Below are 7,372 nucleotides of genomic sequence, written 5' to 3' on the forward strand. Positions count from 1 at the left end.
TATATATATATATATATATATATATAGAAGTGCCAAATCAAGTCCAGACTGATTGATACTATTTTTTGTCGTCCTGGAAATTATATATTCTGTATTTTTCAAAGATCTATCCACTTTTTGATATATTTGAAATGTCTCTTTAAATGTTCTCACCTTTTTTGCTTCCTAAACCAAGAACTCTTTCTCCATAGAGACTAAAATTTTGTACTTTGCTGTAAAATGGCATATTTGAAAAAGACCTTTAAATCAAGAATTTCATGGTAGGTTCCTTTCAGAATATAAAATAATTATCTTAGTTTTGTTTTTGCAACTCTTGTGGTTGTGTGTGGTGTGTATATAGTGGTTGTAGTGAGAATTAATTTTTTGAAAGACACTCTTGCTTTATAGCTCATGATAGCCTGGAACAGACTATGTAATCCAAATTTATCATCAGCTCCTGATCTCCCTCCCCTAATTTTCTAAGTGCTTGTATTACCAATGTATGTTATTCTTGGATAACATATAAGGCTTCTACAAAATTCATAACGTTTTTGTACTATATATATATATATATATTGTATCCATATATATATATCATAGTAAAAGGACACATATGTGAATAAAGCGATGGAAAAGGAACATAGGAGTCTTGAAAAAGAAGATAAGGATCAAGCTAGCAGCTAGCTTTATTAATTGAAATTACTCCACTTGACTTATTCTCCCAGTACATATGTATGACTGTATCAAATATACATTAAATAAACCTTGGACAGGGACACCAAAATGTGTTTATAGTGCATTAAAATATAAGCAAAGAAACATCCACTTGGAGAAATTTGACTAAAATTCAGCCCAAGTTAGAATTATCCACATTTACCCCTGTGTCCTCTGTCTATCTCTAGTTAGTGTTTACTGGCTCATTTATAGCCTATCTATTGTCTGATGTCCCTGCTTGTTGTATCCATCTGCATTCCATATTCCTAGTATCTGACTTATCTGTATCTATCCCTGATACCTGTCCCTAACAGAGGGCTTTGCTCTTTAATATTGACCAACTTAGAAATATGATGAGTCAATAATTTTCTACAGAGGTCTTGAAAAGTGTCTTACAAGGGAAGAAGTTACTTTACTGAATCTAACTGGCCCAGATAAATACTCAAAACTATGGACAGGTGTTTTGAACCTGTATTGATATGTTGCTTCCAATATTTATGCTCAATATTTATTTTTGTTTAATGTTGCTTTCAACCTGTTGGCTGCTTTCATAAAATGATTCCCACAGTGCCCCCGCGCACATGCGTGCGCGCGCACACACACACACACACACACCACACAAATTATTCTGTCAGGGCACAGAAGAATACATAGTTTAATATTAAAGTTGTGCATTTAGCTTAGGTTGTAAAAATTTACTATTCGGGAAATTCAATGCATGACAAGGTTGTTGTCTGAGTTACTGTTCTATTGCTGTGATAAAACACCAGGACCAAGAAAAATACTACAAGAAAGCACTTATTTTGGGATTATATTTTCATAGGATTAGACCACATGACCATCAGAACAGGGAGCATCACATCAGACAAGCAGGTGCTTGAAAAGAAGCTGAGAGCTTATAACTTGCTACACAACCTAGAGGCAGAAAGAGACACTGGGGATGACATAAATCTTTTAAAGCCTCAAACCCCGCCCCCATGAGACTCCTCCAAAAAGGTCATATACCTCCTAATATTTCTCAAATAGATTCACCAAACGGAAAAGAAATATTCAAACATAGGAGCCATTCAGCGTCTTTCTCATATAAACTACCATAATTGGTTACATGTTTCTCCTAATGTTAAGTTAAATTTAGAGTACATGGTAGAATAGCAGGTGGAATACATATTCTTAAATGATCTCAAGGCATATTATTAACTTGTTTACAAGGTCGTACAAAAGTTTTAGTTTCTTTGAAGGCAAATATTTCCAGGAAAAATGAACATGTGGCTCTATGAGAAAAGTATGTTCCAGTAAACACAAGCTTTAATTGTGTAAGCATGGAATATCAACATGACTGGTTCTATCTTGATTATACTCCAGCCTATCTAGCTGTCACATTTATACAGACTGATCATTGTCCTATTTAAAACTAGCATCCATAATAAATCTCATTGTGTTTATGAAATGTCTATTGCTATCAAACACCAAGTATACAAAAACATTGTGATAAAATAAAACATTATTCTTTCATACCTGCAGGATGAGATCTAGGGCCAATCTTCAGTCAAGGAAGGGAGCATCTTTAAACAGCCTTGATAGCTGGGTGGTGGTGGCTCACGCCTTTAATCCCAGCACTTGGGAGGCAGAGGCAAGCGGATTTCTGAGTTTGAGTCCAGCCTGGTCTACAAAGTGAGTTCCAGGACAGCCAGGGCAAGAGAAACCCTGTCTCGAAAAACAAAAAAAAAAAAAAAAAAAAAAAAAAACCAACAAAACAAAACAAAACAAACAAACAAAAAACAGCCCTAATCTACTTAATTGGAAGTCCTCAAAAACAGCTTTGAAATTTTTATTTTAATGCATATTGAATAGATAATATATTTTAAGAAAGGTACTGTAAGTTGTTTGTAAATTAGTCACCTCATAAAGTTTAAAAACTTTAATAAGTCCCTGCTCCATATATTATTTTCAAATACATATAATCTTATTTACTTGAAAAATTATATTGACTATTTTCTACATTTTAATGAATTATATCTGAATTTATCTACAAAAATTTACTTGAATTAATTAAATAACCAGTGTCATAATATTTTTGTGCAAATTTAATTTAGAAAATATTTAGCCCATTTATGCATATAAGAATATTTCATGGAAAACATGGCATGTACAATATAATATCTTGTGTATAATTCAGGAGCAGAATTGGGAATTTTATGAAATGTTAATATGCATTTTTTTCTTCAAAAGTCTCATCATTTTCTTCCATCAAAAGATGAAAGAAGAATGCAGTTATGAGGACTTGTGAATATACAAGTAGCTATGTAAAATCAATGGATAGATTAGTAACAAGGCAAGACACATGCCAACAAAAATTCTTCCCAATTTTTGATTTATTAATGGCCTGTACAATTAGTAAGTTTATTAACCAAATATTTAATTACATTAATTAATGTAAGTTAATAATCATTAAAGTAATATTAATTTATCAATATTAATTTTCTAGAATCATATATTATATTGAGTTATATAATATGTTTTGTCTATTAAAAATATATGCAAAATTATAAAATATATTTTTATATTTTAATTTTATAGTATGCATATAATTTATATATAAATATTATTAATTAATTATTTGTACTTTTTGTTGTTTTGAACAATATACCAAAGTCTGAGTCTCAAAAACAAATTTATTGTTTTGGGGGAAAACATTTAGCCTAAATTTTATTACTTGAAACTTCCTCAGTGATCACCAATCCTTATATGCTCCATCCATCAGTCTTCTTCTCTAGAAGAAACTGATTAGTGTTTAACATTAACATTGACCAGCACAATGCAAACAGCAACAGAAAATTTAACTCAAAATAAGATTCACTGCAGTCTCCAGCAGCCAGAGTTTCAATAGCCAATTAAGAACAAGGAACACAATAATAAAATTNTATTTACATGAGGACAAAATAGTTTAACTAACAGTTAGCTAGATTTCACAAGTAGCTTGTAGTGATCAAAAAGACCTAGAGACCCAATTGTGAATGTAGATTAACACAGGGAAATTAAGTCAAAGCCATTTCCAAAGCATCTTAAGGAGTGAGAAAGGCCAGTTTTATGAATGTGTGAAGTGACCAATGGACAAGTGTGTCAACATTAGGGTGACCTTTAATTTTGTTAATACTTCTTTACCCAGTGCATTTAAAACTGTTGGGCAGACTAAGCACAGAAAATATTTCTTAAATAGGACACTAGACTTGCTGAAGTATCTTGAAAATACATACCATTCCTCTGACAGCAAAATTTCCAAAATCTAATGATTGAAATTTATTATAATTTTGTTTTATAAGGATCAACAGAACAGTTTCTCCAAGAGAATTATCATTTTCATTGTTGGGAGCCCTAAGTTCCATGGGAGACTGGTCACATTTTTTAAAAGGATTTATTTATTTATTTCATGTATGTGAGTACACTGTCATTGTCTTCAGACATACCAGAAGAGGGCATCAGACCCCCATTACAGATGGTTGTGAGCCACAATGTGGTTGCTGGGAATTGAACTTAGGACATCTCCAAGAGCAGTCAGTACTCTTAACCACTGAGCCATCTCTATAGCCCTTGACTGGTCACAGCTTAAGCATCTGGTTCTAGACTGTCATCAAGTGTTGGGTCAAGTAGGTAGGAACACTGAGATAAGAACTTTCATGTGGAGCCTTCCGGTTTCTGTCTCCACCTGTAGTAGATCCTTTGCCACAGAGCTCAATACCCAAATAATGCAAGGGGGGAGCTAGCCTCCCAGGAGTGAGGACAGGCCTGTGAGTGCCAGTAGGACCACCACTGCTGCTCAGAGGAACCTGCCCAGAACCATCAGGACACTGGATCCAAGGGGCTTCCTGGGACAGGAGTCTTCCAGGCTCCATGTGTGCCCAAAGCTGATGCTGGGCCACACATACCTCCAGGAGAGAGCTGGTCTCCCGGGCGTGCCTACATACCTGTGAGCACAGTTAAGACCACTATTTCTCTTCAAATTCCTGGCCCATAGTGGATGCTCACAGAGCCATCAGGACACAGGAATCAAAGATCAGCTAGGGACAGGATACTTCTGATCTCTGTGTACCCTAGAGTTGGCCCTCTCCATACACAAATTCCTTCTGGAGAGAACTGGTCTCACAGGAGTACTGGCACACAGACTTGTAGGAGGGACAAGCCAAGTCAAAGATAGCAAGACCACCTAACACCAGAGATAATCAGATGGCAAAAGGCAAGCACAAGAACATAAGCAACAGAAACCAATACCACTTGGAATCATCAGAACCCACTTTTCTCACCACAGTGAACACTCATTAGCCAAACACACCAGAAAAGTAAGACTGATTTAAAATCACATCTCATGATGATGATAAAGGAACTTTGGGAAGGAAGATATCAAAAATATCACGATTTGCAAATGATATGATAGTATACTTAAGTGACCCAAAAAATTCCACCACAGAACACCTAAATTTGATAAAATCTTCAGCAAAGTAGCTGGATATAAAATTAATTCAAATAAATCACTGGCCTTTATCTACATAAAGGATAAACAGGCTGAGAAAGAAATTAGGGAAACAACCTGTTCATAATAGTCACAAATAATATAAAATACCTTGGTGTGACTCTAACTAAGCAAGTAAAAGATCTATATGACAAGAACTTCAAGTCTCTGAANNAAGAATTCAAAGAAGATCTCAGAAGATGGAAAGATCTCCCATGCTCATGGATTAGCTGGATTAATATAGTAAAAATGGCCTTCTTGTGGAAAGCAATCTAAAGAATCAATGCAATCCCCATCAAAATACAACCCAACTCTTCACAGAGTTAGAAAGAGCAATTTGCAAATTCATCTGAAAGAATAAAAACCTAGGACAGAGGAAATTATTCTCCACAAAAATAGAACTTCTGGTAGAATCAGCATCCCTGACCTTAAGATGTACTATAGAGAAATTGTGGTAAAAATTGCATGCTATTGGTACAGTGACAGGCAGATAGATCAATGTAATAGAATTGAAGACCCAGAAATGAACCACACACCTATGGTCACTTGATCTTTGACAAAGGAGCTAAAACAATCCAGTGGATAAAAGACAGCATTAAAAAAAAAAATGGTGCTGGCTCAACTGGTGGTTAGCAGGCAGTAGAATGCAAATTAATTATTTCTTATCTCATTGTACAAGGCTCAAGTCCATGTGGATCAAGGACCTCCACAAAACACCAGATACACTGAAACTAAAAGAAAAGAAAGTTGGGAAGAGCCTCAAGGACATGCGCACAGGGGAACATTTCCTGAAATGAACACCAATAGCTTATGCTGTAAGATCAAGAATTAACAAATGAGACCTCATAAAACTGCAAATCTTCTGTAAGGCAAAGGAAACTGTCAATAAGAAAATATGGCAAACAACATACTGGGAAAAGATCTTTACCAGTCCTGCATTCGATAGAGGGTTAATATCTAATATATACCAAGAGCTCAAGAAGTTAGTCTCCAGAAAACCAAATAACCCTATTTTAAAAATGTGGTACAGAGCTAAACAAAGAATTCTCAAATGAGGAATAATGAATGGCTGAGAAGCACCTGAAGAAATGTTCAACATCCTTAATCATCAGGGAAATGCAAATCAAAACAATCCTGAGATTCTACCTCACAGCATTCAGAATGTCTAAGATCAAAAACTTAGGAGACAGCGGATGCTGTTGAGGATGTGGAAAAAGAGGAACACTCCTCCATTGTTGGTGGGTTTGCAAGCTGGTACAATCACTCTGGAAATGAGCTTGGGTGTTCCTCAGAAAAGTGGATGTAGTACTATGAGAAGATCCAGCAATACCACTCCTGAGTATATAAACAGAAGATGCTCCAACATGTAATAAGGACACATGCTCCAGTATGATCATAGCAGCTTTATTTATAATATCCAGAAGCCAGAAAGAATTCAGCTGTCCCTCAAAAGAGGAATGGATACAGAAAATGTGGAACACTTACAAAATGGAGTGCTAGTTGGCTATTAAAAACAATGAATTTATGAAATTCTTAGGCAAATGGATGGATCTGGAGGATATCATCCTGAGTGATGTAACCCAATCACAAAAGAACACACATGGTATGTACTCACTGATAAGTGGATATTAGCCTAGAAACTCAGAATACCCAAGATACAATTTGCAAAACACATGAAACTCAAGAAAAAGAAAGACCAAAGTGTGGATACTTTATTCCTACTTAAAAGGGTGAACAAAGTACCCATGGAAGGAATTACAGAGACAAAGTGTGAAGCAGAGACTGAAGGAATGACTATCCAGAGACTGACTCACCTGGGGATCCTTTACATATACCATCACCAAACCTAGACACTATTTTGGATACCAACAAGTGCTTGCTTACAGGAGCTTGATATAGCTTTCTCCTGAGGGGCTCTACCAGTGCCTGACATATCCAGAGTTGGATGCTCTCAGCCAACCATTGGACTAAGCACAGGGTCCCTAATGGAGGATCTAGAGAAAGGACCCAAGGATCTGAAGGGGTTTGCAGCTCACAGGAGGAACAATGATATGAACCAACCAGACTCCCCCCCCCCCCCCACACACACACAGAGCTCCCAGGAACTAAACAACCAACCAAAGAGTACGCATGGAGGAACCCATGGCTCCAGCTGTGTGGGAAGCCACATAACAC

Source organism: Mus pahari, chromosome X (assembly GCF_900095145.1).
Source record: "Mus pahari chromosome X, PAHARI_EIJ_v1.1, whole genome shotgun sequence".
In the NCBI taxonomy this organism is placed as follows: Eukaryota; Metazoa; Chordata; class Mammalia; order Rodentia; family Muridae; genus Mus; species Mus pahari.